Source organism: Lagopus leucura, unplaced genomic scaffold (genome assembly GCF_019238085.1).
Source record: "Lagopus leucura isolate 7727_CA_CO unplaced genomic scaffold, USGS_WTPT01 Super-Scaffold_100021, whole genome shotgun sequence".
NCBI classification, from domain to species: Eukaryota; Metazoa; Chordata; class Aves; order Galliformes; family Phasianidae; genus Lagopus; species Lagopus leucura.
The window spans coordinates 4566711-4581333 of record NW_024962274.1 but is presented as its reverse complement, the minus strand read 5'-3'; the positions used below and the strand labels follow the sequence as shown (position 1 = coordinate 4581333).

The following is a 14623-nucleotide window of genomic DNA, read 5'->3' as shown; positions in this document are numbered from 1 at the left end:
GCATCCTATTTGCTGCAGGTAATTAAATCTTGCAGAGAAACCTGAGCAATTTATTAACTGTAAAAACTATTTAGTGGAGAGAGAAAATGACTATGCGAAGATGAAGGGCCAAAATGGGAGATAATGTAACTTTTTGTCCTGTAACATTGGATGTAACTGTGTTATTAGTTTATTTTTGAAACAATTTGCATAACTAATTTTCTTCAAGTGGCTTTGATATGTTAATGACAGCTCTGAAGACAACCCAGTAGAAATCAAATAATGGAGCTGGATATGCTTGGACAGAGCCCTGGGATTGCCTTTAGAGAACAAGCATGCAAAGCAATTTCACTTGAGCTAATAGGAATGTGTTTATAATGAGAAATAACTTGTGCTCCTCATATCTGATTTTCAGAATTGTTCAAACTTGTAATGTCTTAAGTAAAATTATTTATTCAATTACTTTCCTTGTCTCTAGGACAGGAAAGTAAAAACCACATAATTAGAAATAGCTACATACCTGTCCAGAAGTAATCAACAGGTTTTTTTACTGTATGTAAAAAATCTCCATATAGTAGTAAAGGTTTTACTGTGTAAGACAAGAGGGGGGTAGAGATGCTTACTGCAGGAGTTATTTCTACAAAAATGTAAAGAGCCCTTCTGTTCAGTATTATATGAAGGCTATTTTGGGGTTGCAGGCCTTTAAATGTTTTTATTGGAGGGAAGAATTGGTAGTTGATGGGAAGAAATAGCAATACTAGAATTATCAAAAGGTGTATTTTACAACATCTGAATTCTGATCTGTATTCTTCTGAACACTAATCATTTGCTCCTTGAGACTTCATTTCTGCACTAAGAATTTGTTTTTTTTTTCAGAAGTTAGAGAACTCTAGAGATAGTTAATGTCAGTTCATTTCAGGTTGTGTGCATTTTTCTTTGAATATATTTTAGGTCATTTACGACAAAAAATAATAATTTCATAACAAATAATTTATTTTTCAGACGTACCTCAGAAAAGTTCCATTTTCTTTTTCTTTTCAGTACATGGTGCTTCTGCGTATTGATATCCTAAGACTAAAATTCCACTTAAAACAGGTCAATACAATGGGAAGAAGATAAAAGGCTTATGGGGGTAGCTTTTTAATGGCACATACAAGTTCTAGATTTTTAAATCACTGCAGCTAAAAGAAGAAAGCACCGCTTTTTATGTGCTATTTGAGCTGTTGAGAATAGGGCTGCTTTCTATTCAGAAGAGTTTGTAGGATAAATCTGAGAATCTAATCTTTCTCATTTGTTGAAGTCTCAGTTTGTAACCATCAGATCGTTTCTGTCTTCAGGGACTTCTCGCAGAACATTGAGTTGGTTCACACATTCACGTGTTTATTTATGTTAATTACCCCTTCTGAGAAGGAAGAATGCCTTGGCAGTGAATGTAGGGCATCTCATGCTTTCATGGTGACTTATCCCTGCGGATCTCCTTCTAGTTGCATGGTTTTTGTTTTTAACTTAGCTGGATAAAGATTCCCCTTTTAAAATGGCAAGAAAAAATGAGTACAAAATAAAATGCACACTGGCAGGCAAGTACAGTTACTGGACAAAGGAAAAAAAAGATTGGTGGAAACAGGAAGAGGTAAAGAATTGATAGTAATCCAAAAGTGAGGGTTAGCAATGTGTAGAGCTCTCCAGGAGTCACCAGGTTTGGGCAGAAGGACACTTGCGTTTTACAAAGAAACTGATATTATTCTTGAATGAATGATTTTGTTTTGATTTTGGAGTTAATGGAGAAATATTTAAAAGCTTCTAGCAGCTGAAAAATGCCGCAACTGTGTGCAGTTGTGTGGTTTTGGTTTTATTTTCTTGAAGAGAATTTCAGTTTTCATGTAAGTAATGAGAATCTGTAGACAGATACTGTGGCAAAATTCAAGTGTGACAGCAGCTAGTGGAAACTGTGATCTACGAGTCTTCTATTTAGTGGGAAAATACTGCACATTCTCAGCATTGTCTTATTTACTGATTATTGTGAAGGAAGTCACTGCAGTCTGCACCTGAGTGTGCTGGAAAAAGATCTTCCTCCTCCCATCCATTGTTGAATTCCTAATGCACTTCACTATAGGTCATACAGCTTGTGCTGTGTTTCTGTTGCATTGAATGCTCCATTATTATCTTCAAAGTGAAATAAACGCAACAGGAAAAAATGGGAGTGCCTCGTCAACCCAGAGTGTAAACAAGCATAATCTTTATATTTTTGCAATACTGGGTTTTAATGAGCCATGGCACAAATTTGAGTTTACCTTTTCCGCAGTTGCTACTGGCTCACTTCTGAGAATGCAGTACAGATCAGAAAAGTTCTTCATATTAAGAATCTTCTTCAGAGCAAATTAGACTACAAAAGGCTCTTCATGTCCAGTTGTTCGATTTTCTTAGTATGATCCATTTTGTAGCTTATTTTTCTACTGTCTGAAGAAAGCAATTATGTCACTATATTTCTTAGCGTTTACAGGAGAAGGTTAATTGCTAATCATTAGCAATCCTTTTTTTTTTTTTGTCACCTTCTAAACCAAAATTAAGTTAAATAACTCATGAGAATGTAAGAACAAGACTTAATTTATCAAATTATACTATTTTATGCATCTGTTTCATTTAGTATTTGTAGTACATTCTATTTGATTTCACATATGTATTATTTTCAGTAACATTGTTAAGTTGATTCCTTGTTCTTGTCTCAGAAGCAGCACTGAGGAATGGCACTTCTGTTTTAGAAAATATTTCTGAAAGTGCTCTTAATAAATAACGAAATAAAAGTTCTAAAGAAGAACTCCTGTTACTTTAAAATGCTGAATAGAGTTGTTTATCTGCATATCAGAAAGAGTGGAAATGATGAGGCTTTCTTTAGATTGTCTGATAAATCAGCGAAGCATTGATTTGGAAGGTCCATTTGTCTCCTGAAGCTGAAAGATAATTCGGTATCTATTGGAGGACACCTGCTGCCCTCTACCATGCCAGAGTAGCTCTGCTGATGTGCCTTGATTGTAAGTGCATTCTCCAGCCAGAACAACAAGTGCTAATCAAAATTTATTAAACTAAAGACTTGAGTCATATCGAGGTAGAAAAGAAGATAAAGAGACAAATCAACAACAAGCTAGTTGGTTGTTTTTTTTTTTTTAATCACTTCATTCAATGGTTAAGTGTATTCTAACATAAGTTTAGATGAATAGTACTTTTTTTTTCTTGAATTCTTGTAAGCTGTTTATCAGAAAGAGTGTGAAAAAACAAACTTGGAAAGCTGTTAATGGCTTTTGAAAACTAGTAACTAAGGATGGAAAGAATATTGGCTTTCTTCTGTTTTATTTTTTTAATGAGACCAAACAACATTCTTTTAGTGACATTGATGAAGTCGCTTATGTCAATGAGAATTTAAAAATATATTCAGAATCAGAAACCTATTGAGTAGTTTGTCTGAAGTAATTATTTCACCCAATATTGGCAGATTCCTAAGTTACTTTTTGTTCTGTCAAAGAAAAAAAGGGTCATATCTCACTACAATTGGCTTTTAATGAAATACACCAAAAAAAAAAAAAAAAAAAAAAGTTGTTACAGAATTAGAGGTTAAGAGAGATTATTCAGAACAAAAATGTGAGCAGCTAAACAGGTGAGAACTAAAATGCTGCAATCCTCATACAGAGAGGATACTGTTTCATGTTTTGGAATTTGCCTGAGTTGTCAGTTAATGAACTATTAGTATCCATGTAAATTACTCCTGCTGAGAGTGGCTTTGGTAGAACAGAACCTTTTTTACAAAATACTTGATTTTTCTACTTACTGTGTATTCATCCTGTGGTCAAATCTGCCATTTATTTCAACAAGAGCATAAATTGATTTCTGTTTGTATTTCTCTGTAGTTGTATGTTGGATGTCCAAAATCAATGTTGGACAAATGAGTCTAATTTCCAGTAGCTAGACTTTTGGACTGTCTAGTTCTCTTTTCTTCCCTGCCAAAGGGAAAATCTACCTATTGTCAGAATGGCTTACTTATCATTTCCAATTTCCAGCCTCAGCCTTCATGAGATATTATTTTCACTCTTGTCATAAGATGCAAGCCTATACCTTCCATTACAACTCTGTGTGAGAATTCCAGCATTTAGTTGTTTGTCCTCTATTTACAAGCACAGAAGAATAATTTATTCATCAGTTTCAATTAATGAGCTGCGCAGAGCAAGAAGGTTCCCCAAACACTTCATAACTGACTAACAGAAAGTGCTATAGGACATTTATTGGTCTGTGTGTCTGCCCCTTCTTTTCCTGTAGTAGTTGTCTATTTCTCAAGAAATATGTCTGCTGAAGACAGAAGAATCCATCTTCCCAACCAACCTTTCTTGGAGATTCTAGGAAAATAATAAAATTTGCTGTGTTGTGCTTGTCTTTCTTGTCAGAGAAAAGAGGAAACTGCTTCTCATTTAGAACATAATTTGTGCTAATGTGACATTTTCATGTGAATGAGTTCTCAGAACACAGTATGTACATACTCCAAATCAGAAATACTGAGAGAACAGTCATTTGCTTTTAAATTAAATTTGATTTTAAATATGGTTTGACTGACAAGGGCTGAATCAAATAGAAGATACCACTGGATATGAATGGAATTGCAGTAAAATCTAATTTGTCATAATAACTTCGTTTAATAGTACTAAAAAGTATCTAAAAATGCATGTACTGACATTTAGAAGAATCTCTTTTTTTTTCTAAGTCATACTGTTAGTCAAGAACTATGTTTTGATCGTGCTTTGGAAAATACTGTATTAATCAGTTTTTATAGTAACGCAAATGTAGTATTTGCTCTGTAGGTCTCAAGTGTTAAGGTTTATTATGTATTTGATATGCTATTCACATGATAACTGGTTAGTTCTGAAAAGGACACAAAAGCATCACCCCTGCCTGCATAGGCCTTCGTTCTGGTTCCTTCTGGTGACAGCTGAATCAGTTCATTTGAAGGGCAAATGTCAGTCGACCTTGTGTTGTCAAAAAGAAAAGAAGAAAAAGGAGAAATGCTCTGCATGATATTTCCTATGGTATTTGATTGTATTTGACAGGAGGTGAATAACCCCAACCTGGTAATTCTGAGCTCACCTGATTAGAGCACACAGATGACAAATGTCAGTAAAGCATCTTTTTCCTGACATGTGAAAATAGCTGCATTTAACTAAGTTCTGCATTCTGCCTCTCTTTGTAAGCTTGAATAAAAGTTTAAATTATGACATCTACAAAACTGATTATGCATTTTTCAAAATAGTGGCTCTTCTGCAACTTAATGAACATTTCCATTTTCCCTTAAAATAGATGAAACCGATTCTTTCTTTCTAATTTCTAGTGCATTTGCATTTTTCTCTGAAAATCTTTGCAGTTTTACTTGTTCCATAATAGATCAATTTGAAGCTCACAGCAAATGCTTAGAGATTTGCTTGATATTCATGTGATGTAAATGTCTAATCAAATATTACATTGAATAACCAGTACAGGGGTCATTAATGTTAATTTTTCACTTCTAATTTTCTATTCTGAAAAGGTTTGGGTGAACAAAAACTCCATCTGATTGCAAATTAGCACAAATTTTGGATTGTCATTTTGATGTTTTGTTGGTGATCTGGTATCCAGCTTACACTCCCAGCTGCTAATGCAGATAAGCTGTTTCACTGAAAAGTGATTTGGTTTGAGTTTCTGTTTTTACTAGTAGGAAAAAGGAAGCATTGCAAAACTAAATTTTCTATTATGAAGAGCCATAGAAAGAACTGGGGGGAATCTCCGTATTTTCTCTACACTTTGACAAGAAAGACAAAGGACTTTTTAAAACAGTGTGTACTCTTGACATAAGGGCTCCTTCTGTTCATCTTGTGTTTCTGCTCTCACAGTGTGGTATTTCCTTGGTCTGTAAAACTTGCTCTTTTTTTTTTTTTTTTGACAGAGGAAAAAAAAAAAAAGAAGCAAACCAAGCAAGCAGAACTCCAAAAACAAATTCTGCCAAAAAAAAAACCCAACAGCAATAGCTTCTCTCCCCATATGATACATCTTCAAAGAAAGGAGTTGAGGCAAATAAAATCTTGCTCCACAGTAAAGTTTATGCATGACATTGAACCAAGAGAGGATTTTTTTTTTTTAATATTTAACATGTCCAGTAATGTCTGTGTTTGATTTTTCACTTTCCTGATTCTTGTTGTTGTCTTTAATTGCATCTGCCTTGCACCAGCGGAAGGCTGATAACCTTGATAAACGAACTGCAAACTCAAACTGAGAGGCTTACAATTTGTGATCACCAGTAAGCATTGTTATTGGTGATAAATCAATTAATTGTGTGCCAGTTTTGACTGCGTGATGCTACTTTAATGGTTAATACGTTATCTTGTATGAACAGTTGCTTAAAAAAAAAGCTGGGAGCTGGCAGTTTTCTCATGCATATGGTGTTCTGCATTTTGGTGGTAACAGTATAATTTGCACTCCTTATATTTGCATGCATTTTAAGACAGCCCATAGAATTCTTCAGAGCTGAAGAGCAACTGGCCATAGAGGAGAACTTGGGGAAAAAAAAAGTAATCTGTATTATACGTGGCATAACCATTTCTGTAATGTTATTTTTAGTCATATGAGATATGGAGGGGATTCACATTTCTTTGAACTGAAGAGAAGCCAATGTGCAGTGAACAGCTCAGGCAGTATTTTGGCATATTATAGTGCAGCATCATGCTTGTTCATCTGCCCTGCTGTGTTCTGCTGATGTAGTATCACGTTTTTATTTAGCCTGAGTTGCCATAGCAGCCACAGTGCTCATGACATCGTATTTTAATTAGGAATTTCCTAGCAGTCTTGATTCTAACATGTGTGCCTTATGTGCGTAGTATGCTAATAAACCTATTAAATGCAGAAGAGATTGATAAATGTGCTGCTTTCTAGGATTTCAGTTTGCTTGCAGGACGGTAAGCCTAGCCTCAGTGTGTTATGGAAATCTCTTTCAATCTTGAGTATTACTGAAATATAACAGGAAGAATAAAAAAAAAAAAAAGGTCCTTACCAGACAGTAGTGTAGAAAAAGAAGTATAAAGTGAGGAATATTCCTATGTCTTCACACATGTTGGAGTCTGCACCTAGTATGATGGTCGCAGTATCTGCTACCTTTGACTGCAGGACTTACAGGTCTTCTTAAGTGGGGATCAGATTTCATGGCTAGTAAATTTAGAAGTGACTGCTGCATAAACAGAATCAGAAACCATGTGGCATGCTAACTGGGAGATTGCATGTGTTCCTCAAAGTGAAATACTGAATGTTGTAACTCTGCAGGTTACAAGGCTATCTAATTGAAATGCAAAACAGTTTATGAAAGAAAATAATTAAGAATCAGTTTGGAATTGTCTGAATTCAGCTCATTCCTGTGTCCTTTCCAGTTAGCCAAACACTTCATGTATTAATCATGTAACTCTTTCAACTGTAGTGTCAGCAGAACTAAGAATGCAATGCTGTCAGTGTACCCGTAGGTACCCAACTTGTCTTGAAACAAATAATTGAACTACATAAAAATCAAATTGTTTGTCTGTTAGGTGTGACTTCATTTTTTTTATCTTTTTTTTTTTTTTTTTTTGCAAATCCTAAAATGAAACGAAACATTTTCAACAATCTCAAAATATACCTTAAATCACTTCAACATGAATGTTTATGGTGAAGAATGGAGATCTAGATATCAAATGTTGAGATAACTTTCCAGTGTGCGTACTTGAACATACACTTGAAAGAAATATTTTGGGGAGGAAGAAGCTTATACTGGAGGGCTTGATCCACTGCAGTCTCAGAATGGAACAGACATGGCAGAATTCAATTTCCCACCGCAGCACGAACTGCAAAAAGTTAAAATGTCATTGTTAATTTGCTATGTAGAAACATTTCTATTCAGAAACTTCTACCTTGCTGATTGCAACCAACATTTCTGCTCTATAACCTCTATTTATCCTCTTTTATCAAGATGTTTAACAGTTCAGGGGTTTCTGAATTATTGTTTGTGATGATTTCTGGATACGGCATTGCATAAACATTTCAAGGATCACATTTTTTTTTCATGTAGTTCAGCAATAGTTTCCTGTCCTCAAGTAATTTTGATACACACATGTCTAACCTGTAACATCGTATTTCCCAGTCCTGTATAGCAGCGCTTTCTTGGTTTATAAAAAAAAAAAAAAAAAAAAAAAAAAAAAAAAAAGAAGTGTTAAAGTGCAGCCAGTTGTTCAGCAGGACCGTTGTACCACATCTGCTTTTAAGTGCTCACGTAGAATTCATATTCAGAGAGGAAATCAAGAAGTAAAGTTTGTTTATAGTTCAACACCAGGCAGAAATAGAAAACTAATAGCTGGATCTCCACTGGATGATTTAGTCAGTCCTCTCTCTGTTGTACTGAATAGTTTTTTAATGATGGATACAAGTATTTCGTACTGACCTGGTTATGACATTTAATACTGTGCAGTTCCAAAGCGTCATAATTCAATATCCTCTGCACAATCCATTAGCTGCTTAATTAATTGCACTAATGACATTGTCCAGTGTTTGACACTTAGTGATAGAAGATTAGGTTCAAGTAACGTTCAGCCTAAAACCAATTCATATAAAAAATTCACTAATATTATCCCAGGATACCATCTGCAATATGAGCAGCTATGAATATCTATGGCAGACTGTAATGAAGGCACTCCAGTGAAAACAGCAATTCTAAGTGTAGTTACATACTGTGCTTCCTGACTATGCTATTTTATACCTTTTTACCCCTGCCATTTCTACTTTAAAAAAAAAAAAAAAAAAAAAAAAAAAAAAAAGGAGAACAACATACAAACAAGGAGTTCTGAAACAGAACTGGATACTATTGCTTTTACTATATAAACTTCTGTTTGCATGGAACACCACTTTAAGAAAGTTCATTACTGATGCACTGTGGCAGTAAGGCAGCTCATTTTTATAACTAATTAAAGAGAAAAGAGTTATTTGTAGCTTTTCTTTGTATTTGTATCCTACTTAGCATGAGGAAAAAAAAGGTAGAACTTTAAATTGAACTTTGTGTTCTGTATTATTCTCTCCAGATGTGGTGATTGAGTGATCAACTTATAAAACATGTGGAACATCACAGCACAATAGTCAGATCCTAGAAGCTCCTATTCTTTAATTTCAGGCTGTTTTTTTAGATGTCAACACAGATCCTAAAACTGTGTTTTGATTAATGCAAAGGAGATGTAGAGCTCTTATCTCCCACAAAAAGTCTAAAGAATTCTTGTGGTGAAATAAAAGGTTAAATAGAGGCTATTTTTTCGAGAAAAAAAAAAGAGGTTGATAGAAGAATTTGGAAAAGTGCTGAATAGATATTAAGGATGTTTCATATTTTGATGTTAAATGATAACAAAACTAAACAAGTAATGTAGTATGGAGCTAGTGAATGGGTAACAGGTGTATGTTAGTACAAGGAGTAGAAAACTCTTACAGCTCATGTTAAGGAGAATTTTTGGGCTAAATCCTATGCTGGTGACTTCAGAAAGTAATGTGTATTGGCAATTTAACTAATTCTGTGATTAGTACTTAAAATAACAAAAATAATTTCTAAATCATAAGGAGCTTTCATCAGCATCTAGAAGTGATTATCTCGTGCAGAAGAAAACAATTTTCTGTATGATGTTTTCTTTCTGGTTCTAAATATTGGCTTTCATGTATAGAAAGATTTTTTCATGTTTGTGCTATCTTTATGCCATTAGGATATAAGTGGTATTATCATTAGTTATCTTCAGTAAGTAACTAAACATTAGGGAAGCTGTTATTAAGTATCATATAGTTGTGTGATTACCTGATGTTTAAACAGATAATATTTTCCCTTTAAAGTGGCTGAGAGGAAGCAAAAACGAAAAAAACCTCTGTGGGAGTCAGTGCTGAGACATTTCCAACATGTGCAATGCATGTGCGATTGGACAACTTTGAACTTCTTTGTACTGTACAGTCTTTGAAAATATGACTTATATGTAGTTGTGTAGATAATGCTACAAGAATTTGATATTGAAATAATTCCTTGTGTTTTGTAGAATTCAAAGTTTCAAGGTGTGTTCCTTGAAAATGGATTTTCAGTCTCTTGAATAAGCGATTTTCTTTTTCTTTCTCTCTCTCTCTTTCTTTCTCTCATTCTTTCTCTCTTTCTCTCTCTCTCTTTTATTTTCCTGTCAGTGTTACTTTTTCGTTTTTTTTCTTGTTTAATTTTATTGCTGTAGTTTTTGGCTATTACATTCAGTGATAGTCTGAGTTATAATTGTTGATTTATTGGCATCCAAAGATTTTCTAATGTGTGTGAAACTTCTTCCTGTGACAGAAAAGAATATAATGAAAAATGTCCTTTTTTTCCAATCTGAAAATTTTGGAAAATTTAAGAACAGGTATAACTAATTATAGCTATAATGATTTGTTCAAACATGGAATTTCTTATGGCTTCAGTGTTGCAGAAATGCCCATAGTTGATAACTTGGTTTATAGCAGCTTAATGTTGTGTAATTTCTGCTGCTTGGCACTTAGTGATTAACTGTTTTTTTTTTTTTGTTTTTTTTTTTTTTTTTTTTTTTCCCCCCTATATTCTATTTAGGAACAGAAGAGAAAGAGATGGGATGTATATGGCAAGCCAGACTGGAAGGAGACCAGTAACAAAATGTGAGTAGAAATTTATTCAAGTTTTTTGTTTGATTTTACTTTATAATATTTATCTATGATAAGGACATGCAGTATGTATTTTAAAAAATTGGATTTTTGAAATGCGTAATATAGAATAATGGAATCATTTGAGTTAGAAGGGACCTTGAAGATCATCTAGACCAATTCCTCTGCAATGAACAGGGAAAAAGTTATTTCCACTACTACTTGAAAGTGATATTTATTTTCAGTTCCACAAATCTAATCTTACGTTCATTGTTTTGTGTGTGAATTGCAGACTAGATTTCAGGAAATGAATTCTTTATATACATTAAAGGTATGTGGGGATTAGTTGCAAAAAGAATGGGACTGCAAATCCCTAAACTCCAATGCCTTGAGTTCTATCTCCAGTCTAAATCCAAATGCTGTAGAAGTCATACGTAAGAGATGGTTAAGGAAGTATGGACCTTCCTGTAGTAACCCATAAAACATTGTGAATGATTAGAGTTCATATGTAGCTCCAGGACTTTCTGTGCTGTAAAGAGAAAAAGCTAATTTATAGGTAATGTATTTTGCTTGTTGCTCTTTTATAATCTTATTTCAAATGTATGTCTGACTATTTTCCTGTCAGTGCCTGCAAAATATGAAAATAACGACTAGATCTTTTTGTGGTTTTACTAGAAACACAGCCATACATAAACATATTGTGGTCTCTCACTTTAAGGTATGGCACATTAATTTTCTGTGATGCTGGCTTGCTGTGCAGATGGATTTCTCAGCCTACCAGCTGTAGTAAAATAGGGGCTACCACACTGATTAATTTTCTCTTCTAGATTCAGTGGCATAGATATATTGGGAACAAAGTTATCAAAGCTTGATACTTCATTAAATGTTTGAAATTATACTGTAGTTCATATTCAGTCTTGCAACTGTAGTAATAAAGGCCAGTTAAAAAAAGCAACAACAAAACTTAATATGTTTTTACTGTTAAACTTTGTATTACATATTATTTTATTTTACTTTTCTCTTGAATCATTTAAATTTATCAGTGATCAGAATTCTTTGTCTCACGATGAGGATACATTTTAAAATATCTGTGCAATACTTTTTTCCATCTACTGAGCATGCCCTGATGATAAAGAGCACAGGTTTCAAATTCTGTTTGTTGGTTTTATTTTCCACTTTGTAGGGTCAGTAATTCTGGTATGAAATGAAAGATTTCTGTTTTGCATTTTCTATTACTTTGCTTAGCAAATATTGCTGGGACATACTTTCTGTGTGTTCATGTTAGCAGACTGTTCCCTGGGCATCTCACGATTTTGCTTATGTGCCAGTATTAGTTAAGTTAGTCTTTTCCTAGGTTCTTTACAGCATAAAGAAGAGTTTCTGCCCCTAAGGGTTTGTTGTAAAAGGGGAGAGGCAACAGGATAGGAAGATTAAGGATCTGTAGATGGATATTAGGATGCTGACAGAATAAGCGTTCCAAATAGGGTATTTTCAGAATTGTCCTTACAGCTACACTTCTTTTTTGGATCGCTTCTAGTGATGACATAGTGAAGGAAAATTTTCCAAACCACTTTTCATATGTTTTGTGGGAAATTACTTAAAAGAATACAGGATATGTGTTGATATTGCTTTCAAATAATTCTAGAATCCAAACTGAACTTTTCAGATCTTAATAAATAAAATGTGTATGGCAGGAGAGTCTGAAGACAAAGATGGAGATGTGAAGGGAAGCAAAGAAATGAGTGCCATGTTCCAATCACTTTGCAGCATAATTCTCTAGAATTTGCTGTCATGTACTCTAAAAGGGAGCTGAAATATTACTTGTATCTACTGAAAAGAAAGAATATTATAAGAATAAAATATGCAATTGTATTGTGAGCAAATATTTCAAGAGTGAGGGATTGAATTAGAATAAGAGCGATATCTACAGCATGACTTTACCTAATTTGGATAAAGACAAGTAATCAGCATAAATCCTGCCAAGGTGGAGAGAAAGAAGGAAGATGAGCCTTTCAGATAGCTGCAAAACACTCATTGTAAGATAATATCCACAGTATTTCTCATTTGCTACCTTACAGAGGTTTTTCTCATTTCACTACAATTCATATTCAAAGGACAAAATGTATATGGTGAGTAAAAGATTGTGTAGGCAACAAGGAGGTCTATTCTTGGTGTAGCATTAATGAATTTCCATGTACACGTGCAATGCCTTATGATATAGGTTTCTTCTGAAAGGGTAGCATTATGCAGCAGCAAAGACTTTCTGCACTCTTCTGCTCATTAATTCTAATTTACTGCACTTAGTTTGTGACTGCATTGTTTCCCTTTTAGTACTTTACAAAGGATATTGAAAGCTGTATTGAAATATCATAGTTGGATAAGAAGCATTTTCACACTGTAAAATTACAGAGGTAATAGATAACTTTTAAGTTGAAATTACTTACAATAACTGATGGCTTATTGTTGTTTCTTGTCAAACAGATAGTTTGATGTATATTTTATGACACTTTTTTTCAAGTTAATTTTACTGCACTATCTTGATTTTTCGACTGCAATATGAAACTTGTCTGAATTCTGCTTCTGCTCACAGTTTCCATTCTGAAACTGTTGAACTAACGTATACTTTAAAAACCAACATTTTTCACCAGTTTTTATATCTTGTGGAGTGATGGAATAATTCTGGTACTCCCACTTCAAGACACTCTATTGTCCCAAAGGGACAGTTCCTAAAGAAAATGGGTGATCAACAGTTAAAACTCAAACCATCTCTCATCTGGCAACGTTGTTGCAAATGAGGGATTCATTGTCTGTGTGATTGTCATGATGACATCACAACCAACGTCTGCAATAGTACCCAAGCTAAGCAAGCTACCACTTGCATCAACATGACCCATCATCTGATTGGAATGATCTTTACTATTGTAAAGCACTGAGCTTGATGGGCCCAAACTTCATTATTCCTAATCATTTGGCTGTGTAACTTTTACATTCACCACTTGTGATTATTTAGAAAAAGCAAAGTGCCAAATCCTCCTAGCTTTGTTAAACTTGCATCAAAAGGATTCTCTTGTGCCTGAGATTGCAGTGGTGTTTACTTTCTAGAAGCAGAAGATATGTGGGTTTGGTCTCTGTGAGAACTGACTCTTTTCTCTGCTTTCTTCCTCTGTTGATTAACAAGTTTCTCAGAACTCAGTTGCAGCAGTTTGGCAGAGGGAGCAGTTGTGCTGGGTTGTGATGCAGCACAGAGCTAAGGAAACCATTAATGCAAGCCATGGTGAGGTGGGATTTGAGATTAAAAGTTACTTCAGTTTTCTAATCACTAGGAGGATACTTGCAGAAGGTCTGCTTCCCATGGCAAGTGGTAACTCCAAGGACTATAAATAAGAATGTGTTTGATCTGACTGAGAATTGAATTTTTGTTTTTCTAATACAGCATGCAAAGCATATTAATACACTAAAGATGGTGACTGCGATTCCCCTAGCATGTATATTTGCAGCTGCTGCTTAACACAGTGCATGCTATGCCAGGATGACTGGTTGGAGACTGCTTGACTGGCGAAATACCTTGCCTGTGATATGTCTTAATCTAGCAATTTCATCCCCAAAGTGAAAAGAAAATTTACTTTGAGGAGCTAAAAATAAAATCCACATCTTTTCCATTCTTTGACTAATATAATCATCATGCTTTGCATTCACGAGTCCTTCTTTGAAAGGCCTCAATTTTTTTTGTTTCATACCTTTCAAATTCAGAACATGATTTATGTAATCTATTGAAGTTCTTTCTGCTTGTTTTAAAATCCTCCTCCTATCCCAGTTGACCTGATTAAAATATGTAATAACTTACATTTTGTGGTTAACCAGGACAGAATTATAATAATGTCAGAGTCTATTAAAGTAAAAGGCTATGCTTTTTGTTACCTAAAGGTCACTGAAGTTTTCCCAGTGACATCTGTGTTACTGT

General features: G+C 34.3%; 1 long non-coding RNA gene across 22 annotated transcripts in view; it reads left to right on the top strand.

The window, feature by feature from the left end:
• The window catches only part of LOC122183951, a 479215-nt gene that overhangs the window by 287727 nt on the left and 176865 nt on the right, over positions 1–14623 (top strand). For all 22 annotated transcript variants that reach the window (XR_006180447.1, XR_006180444.1, XR_006180448.1 and 19 more), the window contains exon 4: positions 10613–10677. This is a non-coding gene — a long non-coding RNA (uncharacterized LOC122183951). The remainder of the gene's footprint in view (positions 1–10612; positions 10678–14623) is intronic.